The sequence below is a fragment of the Martes martes genome (assembly GCF_963455335.1).
Source record: "Martes martes genome assembly, chromosome: X".
Classification (NCBI taxonomy): Eukaryota; Metazoa; Chordata; class Mammalia; order Carnivora; family Mustelidae; genus Martes; species Martes martes.
Window position 1 is genome coordinate 96,529,734 of NC_137897.1, and position 25,108 is coordinate 96,554,841.

General features: G+C 36.3%; 1 protein-coding gene across 3 annotated transcripts in view; it reads right to left on the reverse strand.

Annotated features, from left to right (window-relative positions):
• TENM1 (teneurin transmembrane protein 1) overlaps positions 1-25,108 on the reverse strand; it is a gene marked incomplete at both ends in the record, with an annotated part of 555,572 nt that overhangs the window by 282,215 nt on the left and 248,249 nt on the right. The window lies entirely within an intron of this gene.

A 25,108-nucleotide genomic window follows, 5' to 3' on the forward strand; every position in this document is an offset into this window, starting at 1 on the left:
TTAATTATGAATGCGTACAAACTAAAAAGCTATCTATTGTAACACTTAAAAACTAGTAGAAAGTTATGATCAATCTAAATATTCATCAAAAGGAGATTAATGAAATAACTGATATTACAAATAATACAAGATTACACTGCTATTAAATCATGTTACAGAAGATTATGAACTGGCATGGGAATAATTATGATGCATCAAATGAAAAACATCAGGCTACTAAACAGTATGAATAGAATGATCTATAATATGTGTATGTGTGGAGATGTGTTGATGTCTGGGGAGAGAAAGGGCTAGGAGGATATATAGCAACATGTTCACAACATGGGGGTTATGGAGGATTTTAATTTCCTTCTTTAGGATTTATGTATTATTGATACTTTTTACAATGAAAATGGGCAGTGTTTGCCATCTGGGGGAAGAGAATTTTTGTTTTTAAAGAAATGGTTTATTCTCTAGTTTCAAATAAAATGCCTTACAAAATATTTTTTAAGAAAAGAAGTGGTTTATTTTCTGATTGCTGTGACTAAAACTTTCAGTTCTATACGTTAAATAACAGTGGTGAGAGTGGACATCCCTGTCTTGTTCCTGACTGTAGGGGAAAAGCTGTTTCTCCTCACTGAGGATGATATTAGCTGTGGGTCTCCATTTATGGCCTTTATTATGTTGAGGTATGTTCCCTCTAAATCTACTTTGTTGAGGGTTTTTATTATGAATGGATGTTGTACTTAGTCTGATGTTTTTTCTGCACCTATTAAATTGGGCATATGGTTCTTATCCTTTTATTAATGTGGTGTATCACATTGATTGATTTGTGAATACTGAACCACCCTTGCAACCCAGGAATAAAATACCACCTCACACCTGTCAGCATGGCTAAAATCAACAACACGAGAGATAATAGGTGCTGGCGAGGAGGTGGAGAAAGAGGAACCCTCTTACACTGTTGGTGGGAACGCAAACCGGGGAAGCCACTCTGGAAAACAGCATAGAGTTTCCTCAATAAGTTAAAAATAGAACCCTACAATCTAGCAATTGCAGTACTGGGTTATTTACCCAAAGAATACAAAAACATTAATTCAAAGGGATACATGCAACTCCGTGTTTAAAACAGAATTATGGACAAAAGCCAAATTATGGAAATAGCCCAAGTATCCATCGACTGATGAATGGATAAAGGAGATGTGAGAGATATATACATGGTGAAATATTACTCAGCCATAAAAAAGAATGAAATCTTGCCATTTGCAAAGACATGGACAGAGCTAGAAGGTATAATGCTGAGCAAATAAGTCAGAGAAAGTCCAATACCATATGATTTCACTCATACGTGGAATTTAAGACATAAATGAGCGAAGGGGAAAAAAGAGGGAGGCAAACCAAGAAACAGACTCTTAATTCTAGAGAACACATATTTGAAAAACTTAATTGTTTTATACTCAAGGTATATACTCTCTGACGATTACCAGAGAGGAGATGGAGGAGGTGGTGGTGGAGTGGGTCAGACAGGTAATGGGGATCAAGGAGGGCACTTGTGATGATCACGGGCTGTTGTATGGAAGTGTTGCATCACGAAATTGTACACCTGAAACTCATAATACACTGCATGTTAACTAACCAGCACTAAAATAAAAACTTAAAAAAAAGAAGTGGTTTAAAGGAACAACAGATTAAAATTGGCTTGGCTGATCAGGGATGCTTTAACGAGGTAGGATTTGAGATGAACTTTGAAAAATGTGTAGGGCTCTGACAGGTGACAGCAATGGGTAGCGTGAGGGGGCAGCTTGAAGAAAATATGACATTGTAAAGCACAACATGCATTTGAGGCAAAGGAAGTTGCTGGGGTTGGCTAGAGTATAGTTAAGCATAGATGGTAGTGGAAGTTAAGGCTCAAAGGGAGGATTAGGGCCATATTGTGGAGGACGCTGAATGCCACACTTAGATATTTGGATTCAATTTATTAGGCAGCAGGGAGGCATTGCTATTTTCTGAGCAAATGAGTGTTATGATCAGTTTTCTTTAGGAAGATTAATTTTATAGCAATGGGGAGCACTGACAGTTTCTAGGTAAAGAAATGGTATCATCAGAGCACCCTTTGCGGAAAGATAAATCCAATACTAGTGTGGAGAACAACGAATTGGAGGCCTAAGGATTTGGCAAGAACACAAATTGGGATGGCACTGCAATAATCAAGGTGAGAAATAATGAGCGTCTCAATTAGGGCTGTGGCAGTGGGAGTGCAAAGAAAGCGATTCCTTAAGGAGAAATTGCATAAATGTCATCTCAGGGTTTGGCAACTAGTTGTATGTGTGTGTGTATGTGTGTGCACCTGTGTGCTCATGTACACATATGAATATGCTGGGGGCAAGAGTAGAAAAAAACGAGGGAAAAGGAGGAATCCAAGGTTTATGTTTTGAGCCTGAGTAACTGAAAGCATAGGGCAATGATTTAATAGAGTTAAGGGATTCTGCATTTAGCCCAACACTAGCTACAGATAACTGGTGCTGGAGATGTGTTTGTTAAATGAAGACTAGTTGAACTCGTTGTTGGCTGATGACTAGTTGGTTTGTGGCAGGGTGGGGTGCTGGGAGAAATATAATGAGTTCATCTTTGGAGGTGCTGGGTTCCACCCACCAATGGGCTGTCCAGACAGTCATGTTTAACCCAGGAGCTTTGAAGTTCTGGTGAAGTATTAAGGTTAGAACAAGACTGTGGAATCATGTATGCACAGAGGCAACAGCTGACATTGTGAGAGTGAATGAGGTCACTGAGGGCAAATAAAGTTGGAAGAAAACAATAACCAGGACAGAAGCTCTGGAAATCCTTTTATCTGTTTTCTCATTGCAATTTTAAACATCAACCAAATCTTACCAAAAGGGGGTATCTGCTCATGACCCACTAACCTTTTCCTTTATGTTCCTAGGCAGAGTGAAAGGGGCTAATTTGTATGTCTAATACTCATATACAGTATATGGATTTGCAACTGAGAACAGGAAAGCTAGCCAGATAGCCTATTTAAAAATCTTTCATCCACTTTTGGTTGGAGCTAGAGATTTCTAACACCTACCTCCTAATTTATCCTTAAAACTTTTAAGCATTTAATTGCTTTCTACCCTTTTCTTTGGATTAAGGCCAGTGCTACCTGATGAATTTCTCTTGCAATTACTGGAAACCCTTGAAACTCAAATGATAGTGGTAGTGAGGCAGGTACAGTATGGCAAAAGACTCAAAGTATGGTTAGTTTAACATACTCCAATTAAGGAGGCTTATTATTTTTTTAAGAAAATTTTATCTACTCTGTTCCCCAATAATGTGAATATGATGGATGTTAGAAGCCATATTGAAAATGTGTTGGATTCCCTTGGTTCAGTTACTTTTGTGAAATTAGATTGTCCATAAGGAACAAAAGGCATAGTAGTTTTCATTTTAAAGTTCAAGGGGGATATTTTATACACTTTAAGTTAAGCCAGTTTCCTGAGGGCACTCAAAAATGACAGAAAAATTCTCAGCCATGTGCTGAGAATCACTTCAAAATAATAAGGCAAGGATTAATTTTTCACCACAGAATAAATTAGGCTGCTTGCAGCCAATCAAGACAGATAGAGAGGTGTGGGCACATTTAGTAGAACACCCTTTCAGGGCAGTGAAGCTTTATAATTTTTTGAGTTTACTTTGTCTTTTACAGGCAAGAAGCTATTTGTAATGTATATTTGTATGAATACATAATGCAAGTTAACTTACTTGCTGTAGGCTATGGGTACCAAAGAAAAATCACATAGTCTTGCCTCTCCTCCAAAATGAACCTTACTCTGCTGATTTGAGAAAGGAAGTCAAAAAGTATGTGCAGGGTAGACTAAGGTAGCTATGTAACTCCAGTCTTTGTGTTTTATTAGAAATAAATAATATTTTGTTCCCATTAAGACCAATAAAATTAAATTATATTGACCTTTGGGACATACCCATACATCACTAGAAAGATATAGTAGTACTTTCTATGGGGATGTATTTATTAATTCATTCAACAAATATCTTCAAAGCATATCCTGGGCACATTGGGAACATTGGAAATACATGCAAAGGCAAAAAAGAAAAAAAATATTTAACAGCCAGGACACCATAGGTACTGGCTGATCAACAGGGAATCGGAAATGAACAACCAATGCAGTCTCACCAGGACACAGTGATTGCACATCAGCCTTGGATGCAGGATGAAGATACAGAGTCTTTAGCTTCTAGTGGATCCCCAATCAGATCTATGCTATGTATTTATAACCACATTTTGAGGCAAGTCTCCCAAACCCAAGTATAAACATTATAAACCAACTGTTAGAATTAAGGGTATAGCTGGTAATGAACAGACAGTATTAAATTATATTATAGATTGATTCAACAAATATTTTTTTGAGGGCCTACTTGCACCAGGCACTGTTTTTCTAAGTTTATAGCAGTGAATAAAATTTTTTTACAAAATCTCTACCTTCCCAGAACTCATACGAGAAGGTGGTGGGTTTAAACATGCAGACAATGAATAAATATACGCTATAATTAATATAATATAGCTGTGTGGAAACAAAGAAGGCTTGAAGGAGGTAATATTTGAACCAAGTTTTGAATGGAGTGAAGTCATATGAATATTTAGTTGAAGAACCTTCCAGGAGGAAGGAGTAGCAATTACACAAAACCCTTAAGTTTTGTGTGGAATGTGTGAATAATACTAAGGAGCCCAGTATGAATGGAGCTCAGTCAGGAAGAAGAGTGGTAGGAAAACTTTTAAACTGAAGGCTTGCACCCATGATTGTGCTATCTCTGTGTTCTAACCAACTTCACAAACTGGCCACTCGTAAACTTTATAAGTGAATAGAAAGTAATGTAACTAAAATCACCCATACTGGAACATCCACCTCCAAATGAGCGATGCTGGTTATAGTAGGTCTAATCGAAGCACTCCTGGCCCCAAAGTCAAAGTTATTTTTCCTAAAGACATATATAAAAATATACATCCTCAGTGAGTAAAGATTGACATGACCCAGATCTCTCCAGGAATACCAGTACCGTATCACTGCACTTCACTGAAATTCAATGGCAAGAAAGAATGTATATGCCTATTCAGATATTCCAGGAATAATGTCTTTTCAGCTTATTAAGAATGGCAGTCCTTAATGCTCCTCTAACAAATATTCCTTAGAGTTGAGTCTTGTACAATTTATAATTATTATCATTCTTGGGTTATCCAACTGCACAAAGCTACACTCTGAAATTTTAAATGTATTACAAAGGTAACAAATGGAGTATCTCACCATGCCCGATCACCAAACTCAATCAAACACCTTGGATCTCAAGGCAGGCTAACTTTGGGAGAATAAGCTCTTCTTAACTTGCACATTTCTCTAGGCTAAAAGCTCCAAGTCTCTTTGCAGTTACTTCTCTGCACTCTCTGTTGGGACGTTGGTCTTTTTCTCTTAAGTAAGACTGATGGTCTCTATTAATATTTATAATTGGTACTGCTTCTTCATTCCATTCCCCTTCAAAAGGCAAAAATATTCCCCTGTGGGAGAGACCATAGGAATGCTTCAGAAGTAGAAGTGGGAAATCAGTGCTGAATGACCTAGGTCTGTACTGTCCAGCATGGTGGCCACTTGTACATGTGTCTGCCAAACGTCTGAAATGCGGCTGGTCAGAATTGAAGACTTAGTATAAAAGAAAAAAATAGAATATATCCAATAAATAATTGTTATAGTAACTACATATTGAAATGACAATATTTTAGATATATATTCAATTCAATAAGAATTTTAATTAATCCCAACTTTTTTTTTCACATTTTGAATGTGGCTACTGTGAAATTTTAAATTACATATGTGGTTTGCTTTGTATTTGTATTGGCCAACGTTTATCTTGCCTATCTAGAACATTTCACAAAAAGATGGGATGTTTCTTTTTTATCACCCTCTCATAGGACCTATCACATTATATTGAAGCTATCCATTGATACGTCTACATCATTATTATGGAAGCATTCAAAGGGAAGGGTCCATGTCTTTATTTTTCTATCCCTTGTCCTAAACTCAGTGCCTGGTAGTCAGGAGGTACTCTACTTACATACTTCTGATGGGACTATAAAGTAGTAAAGGAGCTTTAGAAAACAATTTTGTGATATCAATCAAAATTTAAATTGGGAATGTTCCTTGACCAAGGAATTCAACTTCCAGGAATCTACTAAAGAAATAATCACTTTTGTGTATGAAGGAGTATGTACAAGGGAATTCAACCTAGCATTGTTAACATAATGGCTTTGTTAATATAGTAAAAAAAAAAAAATAGAACCACCAATACATCCATCTCTGAGAAAGTGGTATATCCAAGCTATGAAATCTTATGTAAGAATTAAAAGGACTGATCTCAAGAGACTGTCAGATTGAAGGAGACATGACAATTAAATGCAATGTGGGATCCTAGATAGGATCCTGGAACAGGAGGAAAAAAAAAAAGGAGAAACCAGTATTAAACTCTTGAGTTAATAGCATCACACCAATGTTAATCTCTTACTTTTAATAATTGTACTAGGGTTATGCAAGATGTTAATACTGGCAGCTGAGTGACAGGTACACAGTAACTCAGAGATACATCTGCTCACTTTTCTGTAAGTCTAAATTTATTTCAAAATAAAAAGCCTAAAAAGAAAAAAAGAACTGATTCAGTGGTGTGCTATAGCTAGTTTATATTGGTTTATAAGAGCCAATATGCACATGTCTTCCCAATTCCACCTTCAATGACTTCACGTTGGAGTTGAAATCACCCATGGTGGGTTTATGAACATTCCAGGAACCAGAAAACATTGCAAATCTTTTTTTTTTTTTTCACAGAGAGCTTGTTGTCAAACATCAACACAGCCCTGGTTGACCTACACGTACTGACATGAAAAGAGCTCTAGGTTTTGTATAAAAAACACTGTAGAGCAATGCATATCTGATGATCCTGTTTAGGTAAAAAAAAAAAGTATCTCTTTATATATAAATGCATACAGAGAGAACTGGAAGGATCATACCCCCAAACCGTTGATCTTTACAGTGGGGAGCTGGGACTACAACATTTTCATAGTAATTTTAGAATCTTTTACAATGATAATGTATTCATGTAGTGTTATATAATAAAAAATACTAGGTGCTCAACAAACCTTTTTTTCCTTTTAAGATTTTATTTATTTATTTGTTAGAGGGAGAGAGAGCAGCAGGCAGAGGGAGAAGCAGGGTCCCTGCTAAGCAGGGACCCTGGGATCATGACCTGAGCCGAAGGCAGATGCCTAATTGACTGAGCCACCCAGGTGCCCCCAACAAACCTTTTTAATTTTTTATTATTTTTTAAAGATTTATTTATTTGTTTTAGAGAGGAGAGAGCACATGGTGAGGAAGGACAGAGGGAGAGGGAAAGAGAGAATCTCCAGGAGACTCTGAGCAGCCCCACTCGGGGCTTGATCTCAGGATGGTGAGATCACGACCTGAGCTGAAACCAAGAGTTGGACACTTTACCAACTGCACCACCCAGGTGCCCCCCTCAAACAAACCTTTTTTTAAAGCTGAATGAACAGATGCATTGGTTTGTTCATTCTCTTGTATTATTATCTCCTGTCTAAAACAAAACTTTTCGGAACAATTTAAAGCAGAAGAGCAATTCAGCAATTAAATAAGGACAACCCCAAACACATAAAACAGATGAAACAGAACTCCTGATTGAAAGAGATTGGGGTTCTAAAAGAGTTGTCCCCAAATTCCAAAGACATAGTTTGAAATCTACTGGTCTCAAAAATTATCCTCAAAATATCTGAACAAGAAAAATGTGGGTGTTTGGAAGAACTCTCTTTTGGCAGTTAAATCTATTATAATACCTCTAACAATGGTATTGTTAGGACATATGAAACCTTTCATGTTATTCTGTATCTTTTGGTATTTTGTGTCCACTCTCTTCTAGATAATACTAAAACCCACTTAGTAACAAGATAAATTGGGCTTTGATACTAAATACACAAGTAAACCTTGAAACTGCACTCTAAGTTTGCTTTCAAGGAATTCACCTTACATCTCAAAAGGTACACATATTCAGCTAAGAAAGGTGTATCTATTTGTTGCAAGAATTTTTTGGTGTTACTTTCTAATTCTACTAAATAACCTATTTAGAAAGTTTGAAATCTGTCTCACAAACAAAATCCTGCCCATAATAGATCACGTCATAAGTTTCAAATCCTGCCAAGATAAAAGTATGTGATATTTTTCAAGATAATTTATTTTTCCTTTCTTTCAGCCATTCTTCCCCCACTGGTTCCCTCACTTATCTTGCTTCATGTTCCTTCAGGCTAGGGAATGTTACTGCTTTTTCACTTTACTTCCAAAGCTTGTCAGGCTATAGATCTACTTGTATGCTGAACAGTTCCCTTCCTGAAAAATATGCCAAGTACATTATCCAGATGGTGACCCCTGATGACTTCAGGCTTTCAAGCTAACTCCTAGGGGAAGCCATTTCACCAGACCAATAGTTCAGTGGACATTGTGTGATGCTAGATGCTTCCGTAATAAGGAACATCACTGCAGAAATAAATGGTACTTGAATTAAAAGCAGTGACTGCTAATATTACAGAAACCAGGTTACCTTTCTATCTTAAAATGAATTCCATTTTCATTATATTGAACATCAAATTGGTATACGAGTGAACTACAGTCCTTTGATAAATTACCTTCGGATCTTGGTTTTATCCAGGTAATAACCAGATTACATGCAAGATGGAAAACCATTAGTTTTCAGAGAAGCATTTTTGAAGAACTAAATAAATTAAGCAATGCATGTTTGTTTATGGTGGCGTCCATTTGCTTCAGCCGGTTTCATTCACGTTTTCTTTTTTTCCTAGGGTTATACATATACATTTTCTACTAAAAATACTATTTGTGCTTGAACTACCTCGTGGGCATAAATAAAACATACGTAACTGTTCCTTTTCAAAGTAATTTGAATGGAGTCAAAACGGCTTTGAGATTCCTCTCAAACATTTTTGGAAGCCTGAAAAGCTGTTGTGTCGGGGCTGGGTAAGACTTCCTTTGAAAGAAAGGACTTCACTGATTTAAACAAAAGAAGTGAAAAAAAAAAAGAAAGAAAAAAGGAAAAGAAAGAAAAATCCCTCTTCCTTGATTCGGTTTACAAACCACATTTTGCAAGCCTGCTATGGTGAAACAGTAAAACTCAATGCCAAATGAAGAAAAGACTGAGGCGGTAAACCAGAGGCACCAAGGACACCTTTCTCGCTGAGCCACATGTTTGAACCCCTACTTCTCCTTTTCTAAATGAAATGAATTATTCTGTATTGCAGCAGACATTATTTTTTTTCCTTTTTGGCCTTAGTACAGTCCCAGTTTTATATCCAGGTTAGTGGCTAAAGAAGATTCTATCAAAGTAATAAATCATTTTAATATCCTAGTTCTATATTATATTATCTTAAAACTTTCATTTACTATGTATTTTATATTTTCCATCCCCAGGCTGCAGCAATATTTATAAATAACACGTCTATTTGGGTACCTTATCACAGGTGTAATATATGATCTCCATTTGCAGTTGTATAACGGGCCCATCTGTGTATTCCTTATCATACAGACACAATTATTTAGTGTTTTCATCTCAAGTCACAGCACCAATAAGTGCTCTCCATAACTCAAGTCTGTCTTACTTTTATATTATTATTTGCTTTGTGGAGTCAGGAGGTATCAGTGGCATAATGACGGGATAAATTTTTTCAAAAAGAATCATTTAATGAATAATGCAGCAAAAATATCCATTTGGCTATGAATCAGCACTTTTTCATTCTTCTTTAAAATTTTCTTTTTCTTTCCATTTTACTTCATTTTCTGCTCAGCAAATTCTCCCTTGTGCTATGGTCCAAATTACTGCCTGTTACTTCATCATTATCGACGACTGGCTTGAGGGCGTATTTGTAATAATATGCATATTCTTGTAAAAGATCCAGATGAAACCAGTGAATATGGAGAATAAGAAACAGACCCATACCGAAGCTCTCTCCTCATCTTACTATTTGCTCTGGATGTACTTAAATTATAAAATGGAAATATATTCAATATTTATGTCATCAACCCATGGCAGCTGATGCTTTAAAACTCACTTTTTTGATTTTCATCATGTCATCATAGCCACAGATACATGGTATGTGTTCTTCTGCAAACTTTTAGATGTTGAGATTTTAAGACTTGAATTTGCATTACCTGATTATTCAGAGTTAGCATTAAAGAGCAGGGTTTGTATGAAGTTGGGGAGTCAGGAGATATAAATGAGAAGATGGAAGACAGATGAGTGGTAGAAAACTATAGATGCTTTACACAATTTGATCAGATGGGGTAAAAAACAGAGAATAAAGTGCAGGAGATTACAATGACCCAGTTTGTTCTGGGTTTCCTGAGGTGGCACCAGGACAGCTGACTTCTGGAAAAGTCACCAATGTTTGGGCTTGATTCATTACCAGGATCATCAAGGCTTCCCTTCCTTTCATGCAATAATTATTTGTCAGCTGATTACTATGTGTTACACACTGTCGTAGGTTCTGAGAATACAACAGTAATTGCTTGGTCAGAAAAACCCCTGCCTCCCAGAGCTTACAGTCTATCTAAAAGGAGACAGTTGTTATGTGGTAGTTAAGGGCAAGGACTCTGGAGAGAAGGTATCTTGTTTCAAATCCCAGCTCTGCTACACTTGGGCAAATTACTTAATCCCTGTGTCTCAGCAGTCTCACCATTAAATTTGCATGATAATAGTCCATACACGTAAGGTACCCAGAAAAATGCCTGGCATGTAATAAATGCTCAGTAAGAGTTAGTCATTATTATTTTTACACCTGGTTAATTCTCCCCTCAAGCTAGCCTTTCCAAAACCTTTTTCTGGTGAGAGCAATGTAGAGGGACCGAGGTTTCTAAGAGAATTTCAGTAGCCATCCTCACATAGATGCATAGCAGAATAAAATGAAAACAGAAAAAAAAATTCATGAAATTTCCTAATTCTAAACACTGGACTTAATTTAGAACATTCTTTTCTCTCCTTTCCCCACCAACATTTCCCAAAGCTGCTCATTTCCTTCCCTCCATCATCATGATCACTGAGGTTTGGAAGATGTAGATTTTGGGTTCCCTTCATAAAAGTTTTCCAGAAATGAAAGCATCCTTCAGATTTGTAAAATTGTCATCACTCTGCTTTAAGTAGGGTGTACTTTCTACAAAGATTAGCAGGAAATGGTTAGAGTCTCATTTTATAGAACGTAACTGAGTTGTGTTTTGTATGAAATGGGTCCCAAGGAAATTTTCAGCTGAGTTACCCAATGAAGTATGTATTCCCAGGTGATCAATCAACTCTAGTAAACTGATCTGTGAATGGGCTCTGTCTGGAACATCATAAAATCATGGTAAAAAAAATGAAAAAATAAAATCACGGTATGTTAGAGCTTAAAAAGACCACAGACTAGTAGAGTTTGGAAAAGAGGGAGGAGGTAAATTTACAGTGGAGAAACCTGACAAACACTACCTCAGCCACATGACCAAGGTTAACCTCATCAGTGACAGCATGTACATGACAGCATGTCATGCACATGGTAGGATATCCCTGATATCATGTGATGATAATGGCCCTTCTGCAGTCTTCTTCCATAACCCCCGTCTCAACACGAGAATATCAGCATCACTGAAATAGAGGGCCAATCTGCAAAAAAGCTGACCAGTGTTACTCAAAACTGTTAAAGTCATTGAGGACAGAAAACTGTCACATTCCAGAGGAGGTAAGGGAAACACGACACTGACTATGATATCCTGTCCTGGATGGGATCCTGGGACAGAAAAAGGATATTGGGGTAGAACTTATAAAATACATATCAAGTATCAAGTTCAATTAAGAGTAATTACCAATATTGGTTTCTTAGTTGTGACAAATGTGCCATGGTGATACAGGAAGTTAATAATAGGAGAAACCAGATGAGTATATGGGAATTCTCTGTACTATCTTTGCATTTTTTCTGGGGACCAAAAAGTGTTCTAAAATTAAACTCTTATTTCAGAAAAGGAGAGACCACAGGTCAACCATTTGGCTCAGTCTCCTCATTTTACGGAAGAGGAAACTAAAGTTTAAGGAGAGGAAGTGCTTGCCCCAGGACACACAGAGACTAGCTTCCCTCTTATTCAGGACCAAGAGAAGATGTGATCTATTTCTACCATCTAATACATTAAGTACTGAAGTAATTAAGATGAATATTGGGCTAATGAGGCCAAAGTTATAGGTTAAAATTTTATGCCGACCAGTTGCTTTTGTACAGAGGAAAACTCTGCTCTTTGCCCAAACAGTGATTACTGAAACTCATTTTGTCTATCCAGCTTAGGTAAGTGTATAGAAAAGAACTGGAAGCTCTATAACCACCCTCCATCAGTTCAAAATAGGTGAACATCAGTAGAATCATCTTTTCACATGGACACTATTTTATTGGATTAGTGGGTCACATGTAACTGAAGTCATATATATGCAATGTATTTTCTATTGGTTTTACAACCTCTTTTTTTTTTTTAAATCCCAACCTTCTTAGCATATGTGTTAAATCCAATCACTTTGTTGTCCACAGCATTTTTTTCTATCTTTGAAATAGATTCAAGTTTTGCTTTAAAGGAAACGTGGAATGTGGGAAGCTTACTGAACCTCATACAACCTCTGAAAATAGGTCTAAAATTTTTCTTAATATTTCTTGAAATGTCTCGCCAGGATATCAGGAGATGTGGGAAGAGAATACAGCAGTCTCTCAGTTTTTATTTTTTTCCTCATGGTTTAAAATGGTAATTTTGATTCTTTATTGTTAAGATATGCAGTTTATGTTAAAATCTTTAATATATGAAAATTTTAGTAAATCAATAAATATCAGCTGAACCCTCTAGGAGAAACGCGGGCAAAAGACATCAATAGGCAATTCACAAAAGAAGAAATGCAAGTTAGCAGTGACATTTTAAAATGTTCAACCCTAGTGGTAATTTAAAAATGTAAGCTAAAACAGTGAAATATAACCTTACCAATCAAAATGGCTTTTTTTCCTTTACTTCTTTTTTTAATAGATGATGATATCAGAAGTTTTCAAGGGTTCAGGGAAATGAGCGCTCTTGCATACTGCTGCTAGGAGTATAAATTGTTGCAAAATGTTTGGACAAAGTGGTAATATATATATAAGGTGTTGGAAATGTTTTTAAACATTTTGGTCCAGCAATTCCATGTTTAAAAATTTATCCTAAGAAAAGGAACTGAATGGATTTGAAAACAACCATGTTCAACATGATGTTGCTATATTATTAAGATATTGAAAAGTATTTAAATGTCCAGCAAATAGGGATTGATTAAGTCAATAACTATATCTACACAATAATGTTGCCACTAAAATAATGTTGTAGAAAAATATTAAATAATAAATATATTCATGAAGGAAGTTATATAACTGTATCTATTATATGAGCTCATTTTTAGATGCCATTTAGTGTAATAAGTGAGGACATAGGCTCTTTTTGAAAAGTTAGACCTGTCTCCCCTCCAAGTACTAACCAGGCCCGACCCTGCTTAGCTTCCGAGATCAGACGAGATCGGGCGCGTTCAGGATGGTATGGCCATAGACTATCAGATTCCTAGAGGAGAACATAGGCAGTAACCTCTTTGATATCAGCCACAGCAACTTCTTTCAAGATATGTCTCCAAAGGCAAAGGAAACAAAAGCAAAAAGGAACTTTTGGGACTTCATCAAGATCAAAAGCTTCTGCACAGCAAAAGAAACAGTCAACAAAACAAAGAGGCAACCCATGGAATGGGAGAAGATATTTGCAAATGACAGTACAGACAAAAAAAAAAAAAGGTTGATATCCAGGATCTATAAAGAACTCCTCAAACTCAACACACACAAAACAGACAATCATATCAAAAAATGGGCAGAAGACATGAACAGACACTTCTCCAATGAAGACAAACAAATGGCTATCAGACACATGAAAAAATGTTCATCATCACTAGCCATCAGGGAGATTCAAATTAAAACCACATTGAGATACCATCTTACACCAGTTAGAATGGCCAAAATTAGCAAGACAGGAAACAACGTGTGTTGGAGAGGATGTGGAGAAAGGGGAACCCTCTTACACTGTTGGTGGGAATGCAAGTTGGTGCAGCCACTTTGGAGAACAGTGTGGAGATTCCTCAGGAAATTAAAAATAGAGCTTCCCTATGACCCTGCAATTGCACTACTGGGTATTTACCCCAAAGATACAGATGTAGTGAAAAGAAGGGCCATCTGTACCCCAATGTTTATAGCAGCAATGGCCCTGGTCACCAAACTGTGGAAAGAACCAAGATGCCCTTCAACGGACAAATGGATAAGGAAGATGTGGTCCATATACACTATGGAGTATTATGCCTCCAACAGAAAAGATGAATACCCAACTTTTGTAGCAACATGGACGGGACTGGAAGAGATTATGCTGAGTGAAATAAGTCAAGCAGAGAGAGTCAAGTATCATATGGTTTCACTTATTTGTGGAGCATAACAAATAACATGGAGGACAAGGGGAGATGGAGAGGAGAAGGGAGTTGAGGGAAATTGGAGGGGGAGGTGAACCATGAGAGACTATGGACTCTGAAAAGGAACCTGAGGGTTTTGAAGGGGCGGGGGGTGGGAGGTTGGGGGAAACCAGGTGGTGGGTATTAGGGAGGGCACAGATTGCATGGAGCACTGGGTGTGGTGCAAAAACAATGAATACTATTATGCTGAAAACAAATAAAAAATTAAAAAAAAAAAGAAAAGTTAGACCTGAAGAGTGATGGCTCTCCCACTTGACCTCTGAGCGTCGGTTCTCTCTTATGTAAATTAAAAATAATAATACCTAATTTGAAAGATATCATGACTATGAGTAAAGGGACCTGTGTGAGTTAAAGAGAAATCATGTCCATTTCTAGAAATTATGTGCCCATTTATTTTTTAGTATTACTAGAGACTCACAGATTCTTTGGTTGCTCAATGTTGAATCCGTTACTATCATCGCTCTTTTTGAAGCTCAAATTAGGCCAGGAGTAGCCTCTTTAAATCGGTTTCTGTGTCATTTTGACATGTCTTGCTTTTGAGCCTGAAATATGTTTTAGGCTTACCTTGCACTCACCTTCTCTGCCACACACCTAGAAACAGCCATTTCTGCAAACAGCCTTTAATAGAAAATGTATTTAGAAACCTAAGTTTGGGCATAAGATATGCTCATTACTACTGAGGTGTCATTGTTTTTAAGTCCTTTAGGAGATAAAGCAGGGATATGTACTCGTAGAACAAAACTTTCAGATTTTATTACCTGCTTTGCTAACATGTATGCATATATAACACATGTATATATGTATATACACACATATATGTATATACACATACACATATATCTGCATATTTTTAAAAGCATGAGTTCATATTTACATCTCTAATACTAATCCAATATTGCAGAGTTCTTCCCTTCCCCCATTCAATATTTTTATTTCCTTTTTCACACGGTGAACCCTGTTCTCAATAACATCAATGTTTACTCATCTGCTTATCGTACAAGACACACAAAATAGTATTAGAATTCCTACACCAAGACCACTACCAGAACGAAACCTACTAAGTGAAATTAAAGGTTTGTTTTTGTCTTTAGAATATGTTCTTCTGAAGGTATACAGTTATGTATTCAAAAGGTTGAAACTTCCTAATACATAAAGAATTCTTAAAATTTGAGACAAAGAGAACCAAAAGGAAAAAAAAAACCAAACTCGGCAGAAAAATGGACAAAAGATATGAACAGTATATAGTTCACAAAAATATCTTTAAACATACGAAAAGATGTTCAGCTTCATTCATGATACAAAATAAAACTCCACTTAGATACCCTTTCTAACCTATCCCACTGACAAAGATTCACAAGCTTGCAACACACCAGGGTGGTAGGTCCACAGGGACAGGGGCACTTTCACACATTGCTGGTGGGTCTACTGAATACTACACAACCCCTGTGAAGGAGATCCAGGCAGAGGAGCCACTTGCCTTTTTTTTTTTAAACATTTTATTTTATTTTTAAGTAGGTTCCATGCTCAACATGGGGCTAGAACTCATGACCCTGAGATCAAGAGAAGCATGCTCTACTGACTGAGCCAGGCAGGCACCCCTAATTTTATTTTTTAAAGCCACTTACCATTTTTTAAAAACTTTCCTTTGCTTCAATGATCAATTCCTCTCATTTTGTATTCTTTTTTTTTAAAGATTTTATTTATTTGACAGACAGAAATCACAAGTAGGCAGAGAGGCAGGCAGAGAGAAAGAGGGGGAAGCAGGTTCCCTGCTGAGCAGAGACCCTGATGCGGGGCTCGATCCCAAGACCCTGGGATCATGACCTGAGCCAAAGGCAGAGGCTTTAACCCACTGAGCCACCCAGGTACCCCTCCTTTTGTATTCTGTATGCTTTCCCCCACTTCTTCTAAAAATTTTTTTGAGTATAGTGGACTCAGTGTTACATTTGTTTTAGGTGTTCAACATAGTGACCTGATATCTCTCTACGTCCTTATGCCATGCTTACTGCAAGTCTAGCTTCCACATGTCACCATACAACGCTATTACAATATCACGGACTATATTCTCTATTTTGATTTAAGGTGGCTTGTGGTCTGCCTATTGATTTTTAACAACACTTTATTTTTCTATTATTTTGCTGTTTTCTACCCCATTAATTTGTGCTTTATCTTTATCATTTCTTTTCCTGTGTTTTCTCTAGTTTATTTTATTGCTTTTTAAGCTTTATTTTCATTTTTATGAATACAAATTTTCCTCATAAATGGTTTAATTCTATCTCATACAGTTTGACATGTGGTGTGTTTATCATTATTCTTGGAAATTTTGTAATTTTCAGTTTTATTTCCTCTTTACACAAGAGTTTTTTTTTTTAATTAAAAAAACTTCCAGGTGAATAGCCTTGTTTTTAAAATTTTTATTAATTTCTAGTTTCATTTCACTGTGATCTGGGAATGTCTATTATTTCTACTTTATGAAACTCATTGAAGTTCCTATTGGTACCTAATATAAGATCAAATTCTGTGAATGTTCTGTGTGCATTTGTGAAGAAGGTATATTCTCTACCAGGATGTTAAGTTCAATACATAGCCACAAGATTTTGCTTTTTTAGGTCTTCTATATACTTAGTAAGTTTCTGTCCATGTGACCTGAGAGGATAAAATTTCCTATTACCAGTTCTTTTTGTTTATTTCTCCTTGTATCTCTTGTAGTTTCTGCTTTATAAAATCAGTTGTTGGGTTATTTATGCAGAGATAGTCATGGCATTGCATACAGTATGTTCTTTGTTGTGTTTTATGGTTTTTGGCTTGAGTTCTACTTCACCTGGAATGACGATTATAAGATTTGTTCTCTTACTGCTTCCATTTACCTGATCAATTCTTTAATTTTTAGCCATTTCTGACTCCTTTTATTTCAGGTGTGTCTATTATAAACAGCAGAGAATTCAGTTTTGCTTTGTGACCTATTTTGAAAATCATTTCCTTGTCATAGGTTAGTTTAACCCATTTACATTTATTGATATGACACAATTGTACCGTATCATTTATGTTTCACAGTATTATGTTATTTTATTATATTTCTTCATGTTGTTTGTTTTCCTTGGTTTCTAAATTTTTCTTTTGGTATTTAAGAAGGTTTCTATTTTTGTTCTATTGAGTACCTTTATGCTATTATCTTTTATAATGCCTTTATTTCCCTGTGCTTGCTTGATCGTCTACCATTTGGTTTGACAACTTAAAATTATATTTTGACCCTCTATGTGGCAATCAATGAGCTTATTTGACTTTTGCCTTTTCTTTTCTCTTGGGTTTAGCTGAATTACTATTACTTCATCAAAATATATAAGATTTACATACTATTTTCCATACCATTTTTCCATCTTTTTCCCCACCTTTGTTATAATCTTAAATCCACAATTAACTAGATCTAATTTTCACCAACAGGCCTTTTGCCAAAGATTCCCGCATCATCTTAGTTGGATGAAGCTTGTTCTCTAAATCATAAATCAACAAACTTTAACCCTTAGTCTAACCTGGCAAACTGTTTGCTTTGATATGGCCCGTGAGCTAAGAATGGCCTTTACGTTTTTAATAGTTGAAAAAATTTGAAAGGATACCAGTATTTCCGGATATGTGAAAATTTTCACCGAATTCAAATTTCAGTTGTCCATACAATTTTATTGGAACACTGTCACACTCGTTCATTTACATCGTGTCTCTGGCTGCTTTTGGTGCTAAGTTGAATACTTGTGACGGACAGCCTGCGAAGCTTGAAGTACTTACTGTCTGATCCTTCACAGAAAAAGTTCGTACTCCAAATCTAGTATGGCTTGTGAGTACAGTATTCCCAAAATTTTGGCATGTTTAAAACTGTTTTTCTAGGGGCGCCTGGGTGGCTCAGTGGGTTAAAGCCTCTGCCTTCGGCTCAGGTCATGATCCCAGGGTCCTGGGATCGAGCCCCGCATCGGGCTCTCTGCTCAGCAGGGAGCCTGCTTCCTCCCCTCTCTCTCTCTGCCTGCCTCTCTGCCTACTTGTGATCTATGTCTGTCAAATAAAGAAATAAAATCTTTAAAAAAAAACAAACCAAAAAAAAAACTGTTTTTCTATACCGTTAATAATTGAAAGAGAACTTGTTTGAATAAAATCTTTGGCCCACACTCCCCTTCTTGAGTTATTTGAAAATGTTGCTGTGTTCTTACTTGGCTTTGTCTGCTCCGAAGATGTCTGATGCCAAACCTGACTTTTCTTTCTCTCCTCTATAAATGACTTATCCTGCTCCAAGGCCCACGAGATTATTATTTTTTCTTCCTCATTAAAGGCTACTGTTTTTCCTAAGATATGACTTGGCGTTGGCTGTTTTGAATCAGATTTCCAGGGTACTTCCGGTTTTTCCATTAAATACTTGCACTCAGTTCTTTTATTTCTCAAAAGTATTCTTTGATTATAGTTTTAAATATTAGTTCTCTTTTATTCTTTGGTTTTTCTTCATTGGGAATGACAATTATATATAGTCCAATTGCTTTGCCTATGTCCTATATCAGTCACTTTCTCTGATCTCTTTTACCTCATTATTTCTATGTCACTGTCTTCACTATTCTAGTACCTTCCATCACTGCATCTCATTATATTTTCAGATCTTTTCTCTCTTGGTCACCATTCCGTATAGTCTTCTTTTTCGAGATGACTTCCTGAAGTTTATTTCCTGAGTTCAGTCAATTCTGATTTTGCATCTTCCTTTTGCACATTTCTGTTCTGAGCTTTAAAATTTATCATTTGAGTGTTTTTTCATATCTTCAAATATTTGTTTAAGGATACTGAAAATTGATGTATTTTGTTGCTGTTTTCTTCTTCTTTGGGGTGATTATTTGGAGAGGTTCTTCATCAGCTGACAGGATTCTTATGTTTTCTTCTTACAGAAAAATTTGCCTTTTTATATATTCATTCTGAAATAGTTTCCTAGGTTAGCAACAATAGTCATATGCCTATAGGAGTCAGGAGTTTGGGTGACTTACCAGGTTACTATGTTCCTTAGTTTTTATTAAAGTGCAATTTCATTTTTTATTTTTTTTGTTTTGATAAATTTTATTTTATAATAAGATACAGTTTCTCTTATAGTTTTTGACCTTTGGTAAAGAGCAATTTAAAAAAAATCAACAGTGTCTTTTGTATAGGGGGTTTGGTATACCCCTTAATTTTGTGATTCACTTTTATTTCTGCAGGATTCTGAAATTCTACCTCTTGCTTCCTTCTTTCCCTTCACCATCAAGCCTTCAAGGGACATTCTTTCCAAGTCAGTTCCCCTACGCCTTGGAAGTTGTAGTTGCCAAGTTAGCAACTCTAGTTCTTTATGCTTTAAAGCACATTCTACATTTCGGTTTTCAGTAGCCAGTGTTCCCAAATCCAGGCCTGAGATCTGTTCTCAGTAGCTGTCTACTAAAGGTGGGGCGTCTTGTTAATGGGAATTTTATTTTATTAATTCTGCCACCACTGGGCGTCAGCTCTCTTATTTCTCTAATTAGTTTTTGACTCTGGGCTCTGGTTGGGGCTATAGAGCTAGCTTTGCTTCTTCTGGGTGTTTATTTCTCTTCTTATGTGTAATCTGAAGTGTGTAAAACTCTCAATCTCCTACACATGCTATTGAACTGGCTCATGTATGGTTTAATTTGCTCTATTTGTTGATTTGCATTTCTTTATGGAGGATGAGGTGGACAGATTTAGATTTAAGGGATCAATATTATTCTACAGGAACTCAGAACTCATTATTAATATCTATTCTTATATTTATGGAATATATATGTAGACACACTTGAACATTGTGTACCCAGTACTGATAAGACATTCATTTGAAATGAATCTCTAATAGTGCAGATATGTTATAATTTTACCTGCTCAGTGTTCTTTATGTTCATTTCTACATACCTATGAGATAGTTGGCCATACTCAGGGCTATCATGCATAGCTGTGAACAGGGCAGATTTACTAATAGGGTGATTGAGTTGTGTTTTCAGGTGTGTTTTTTGGCCCTACATAATTCTTCCTCCTAAACCTCTAATAATAAATTCATAATGATTATCTCATTTCTTTAAGTCAAAGTAGTGATGGCAAATATATTTCAACTTCTGAGTAAACTCTGACTGCAGAATCTAGACTAGGCAGTAAAGAACGTTTGTTCCATTTGATTACTTATATCTTCTATGGGTCTGGGAAAGGGAAGTGATGATATTAATGTCAGAGATTTGCCATTCCTGGCTTCCAACTCTGTCTTCTCTGTTAAAATGCAAATAAATCTTAGGGAGATATAATACATTTTCTTTGTCATAGCCATTTTTACTTCAGTGTGAATTATCTTATTATATGGGTTGCAAGCTTAAATACCTTCTTGGAAGGAAGGTAGGTAATATGAGAGAGTGACGACAGAAGGATGGGTATTCTGATGTACTGGAGAGTTCATGGTCCTCTTGAGGAAGTCCCTATTTAGCTCTATTCAATGGTTGTCATATTATTTTTGCCATACAAAAGACTAGAATAGTGCCTGGCTCATAGCTACTCAATAAATGCATAGGCAAATGGGTGAATGCAGGCTTCAGTATACCAGAAATTTCTATTTTTCAAGGGAGACTAGAAATTTTATATAAACCAAAGATTTTATGTAAAATCTTTAGACAAGTTTTTAAATTAGTTGACAACATTAACAAATTCTGTGTGTCCAAGAAAAATCTGTCTAGTTCATCAGATTCATTTCTGAGTTCAGGTTTTATTAGGGAGTAGAGGCAAAACTAGGTTCCTGATTTGGGGGATGGAACAAAACAGGAGATTGAAATGTAGGCTTTGGTAATGAAATAGAACAGAGCTAAAATATGGAAAAAGTGACTGAGTTCATGACCTTGGCCTCATTTGCAGGAATGTTTCTGAGATAGTCAGTGAGAAATCTAAACATTTTTGTTCTTTTCTACCCACTTAAGTCAAAAAAGACACATGCACAATAATTTCCCATAAAAATAGGACTATATTCACCAGTTGGCTATGTGTACTAATAATTAAGTCTGTTTTATTTGGGTCAAAAGACATACTTATTACTGGACTCTATAAACCCTTTTAATCATTTTGGGGAAGTATATTTATGTATTTACTCTTGATTGCCCACTGAATCTCTTATTTTGAAAATTTAGCTTCCTTGCCCCTCCTGCTAATGGGTTCTTATCTCTGCATTTTATACTTCACTACTTTAAAAGGCTAGATTAGTGCTTATCATCAAAGAGAGTAATGCCAGCTAATCCAAGGGCAGGATTTGGTCAGCAAAATTAAACTAAAAATATACAGCAGTCAGGAACAGAAACCAAAGATACTAAATGGCTTGTTTGGGTTTTATTCAATCTTGAGAAGGCTGTGTTTTAGGCAGGACAAAGAAAGGTTCTATTTGTACCAGCTGGCTTTCAAATTCTCCCACAGCCTTCTATGTTGGTAAATCTTAACCAGTGTCATCTCTGCAGTGACCTCTATGATAATCCTTGAGCATGGACTATTATAGCCTTGGAGTGCACTGAGCATGCGCAGTGCTTTACTACATTTTCCCACTGGCATAAAGATTTGCACCTCCAAAAAAACAAATAGTTCACCCAGGTTCAAAATCCATCTGACCCTTCAACTACTTATGGACTAACTGGGGTTAGATTTACCACAAGGTCAAAGATAATAAAAACATCTTGGCTCTCTGTGAGCCGGTGGTGAAACTACTTCATGATTTGATAACTTCAGAGGATTTGGATTAATTTGAATTCTGTGTCTGGAGGTAGCAAATGATCTTTCACAAAATGCCTCCATTTCAAAAATTTCCACTTTCTTTCATAGCACAGTTTACTCATTCCTAATTTCTTGAGTGTGGATATCTCTCTCAAGCACTGTACAACTGGCATTAACTTGGTGGCTTGTTATAGTAAAATCTAAAACCTTGTATCTACCATCTCTGTTTAATATCATTTTCATCTAACTCCATAATTTAATAGTTAATTCTGCAAAGTACCTGGGGATGGGCTATACACAAAGGACATTATCCAATATCATTGTGTGCCATATTTAATATTTATGTCTAATTACAATAAAATTCAAGATCAAAGGGAATCTAGATGCTTCCTCCAGTGAACAAAGGCCAAAACTGAACGAAAGTTGAAACAAGGTTGTCGACAATGTAAACAACGGGGCTGACTGATTTTTGGTGAAACCTTTGAATATCAAAAAGCAAAATCTACCTCTTCTGTTCTAAGTGGTAGAACAGCACAGATTGCTTGCTGTCAAAATCACATTTGCATTCAGTTCCAGCCACAGCTACAACTAGTTTAACTAAGAGTTCAGCAAGCTCTTCTGACGTTCCATACACATTATGATAGCCTTTGTTTTCCTAATCATTTAATTAGGAAACAAAACTTGTTTAATATAAAAGAAATGGAATCAAGAGTTGTTTTTTTTGTTTTGTTTTTTATCCCATGTCTTTTCTTATTTAAGGATTTCCTATCATTTGTGAGGCCCTTCCTTAGAAACTCACATAGTAAGCAGTTACTCTAGAAGTTAACTATAATGTGTTATAGATGGCCTACATTTCACTAGATTGGCAATGCTATGATGAGGTTTTGATCAGCAGAAAATTACGGTGGGTCATCTTGGATCCTCTTAATTTGTTCATTATTATCCCATAAAGATCAATAGAAACCCCAAGGAAGGAGATCTTGAGGAGCCATACTGTGATCTGGAATTCCACATGTGTCTTGCCTATCCTGGGGGATCCAATATAATGCAATGCTCCTATTTAAACATTATCCATACTTTGGTGGGCTTATGAGTCTGCCCAGGGACCTTGTGAGATTATACCTAGCCGAGAATCTAGGCTTCCCTGAGCAAATTTCACCTGGAAGGAGTTCCTCATATATGTTTCTTGACTTGGTCTAAAATATATAAGGGAATCATATTTCATGGTCTAAAATATCTAAGGGATTCACATTTTTTGCACATTTTTGTGAGTCTGAAATCTAAAATTCTGATGCACTACCGTTTGATTATCTCATTTTAGCTATTAGGCTTACTCATAGCCATAACTACCCTACAATATCATCAAGGGGTCTAGACATTTGGACTGGCCTTTTGTTTAGCTTCTATCTTCCTGCCCTTCTAAGTTTGGTCCTTTGGCTGATCACTTCAAAAACTATCACCAGCAACTATAATTTCCTTATCCCTTTGTTCTCTTGCTGCACTCCACCTGACAGCCTCTACTTTGGTGTAAACAATAACTGGCCCTTATTTCACTTAATTGTTCTTGAAACATTAGGTGTTTTGTCTCCCTCTCTCAGCCCTTTACAAATATTTTAGCCTCAGAACCTCTTCATGTTCTTAAAAATTAGCACACCAAAGAGACTTTGTTGATGTAAGCTATATATAATCAATACTAACTGTATTAAAAACTGACTGATAACTTCTTACCAGTATTTATTAATTTATTGAATAATAACAATAAACCATTACAATTTAACATAAATAATGTTATCTTCTGATAAGTCTATTTTATAAAATCATAAAAATGACTGAGATAAATAATGTCCTCATGCCATTATGAACACAGATTTACTCTGTGGACCCTCAAACCAGTCTTGGGGTCCCTAGAGGTCCCCAGACCACACACTGAGGACTTCTTTTCTATCACCACCATTTAAGTTTCTCTGCAACCTCTTTAGTTGCTCTTTCCTAGTCTCCTTACGAGATCCTTTGTGCTTGGTCTTCTTGAATATTAGTGTTCCCCTGAGTTCTAGCCTTCATGCTTTCTTCCTTGTTCTACTCCCTTGATTTTTGTGTTCTCATTGATAGACACCTCTAAATGTTCAATACTGGATATCTAATAATGTATGAAGCGTCTTGACCTGAATGTCTATTTTCACCCTTAAACTTCTTTCTTCTAACATGCTGTCAGGTCTAACAGCATCACCACCTACCCAGCCTATAAGCCAAACAACCCTTCTCTCTTCTGCCTCACCTAAGCAGTCACTAAGTCAAGTGTGCTTTATCCTCTAAGTACTTCTTGACTCCATCTTCTCCTTCTCCATTCCCAGAAGTTTATGATTTCACTCTCACTCACTACGATACTCTCCTAATTTATCTTCATCCTTTCAATCCTCCGACTTCACAACCCCCATCATCCTATCTGCCAATTCCAACTTCCTGTTGCCATCAGGTGATTTTTCTAAAAGTGAATCCAAGCAAATAATTTTCTTGCTTTTATGAAAAACCATAAAAATACCCTATTCCCTCTCAGAATAAATTACAAGCTCCTTAACATGGCTTAAAGTGCCTTTCATGATCTGCTCCTGATTACTACCTTCATTTCCTGCCACTCTCCCATGTCCTCCATTCGTGCTTCCTCGGCTTTTCCCATATGCTTTTATTTAATAAAACATATTGTGCCTTTTCACCTCTCTGTAATGGGAATATTGCTAAGCTCCAAATG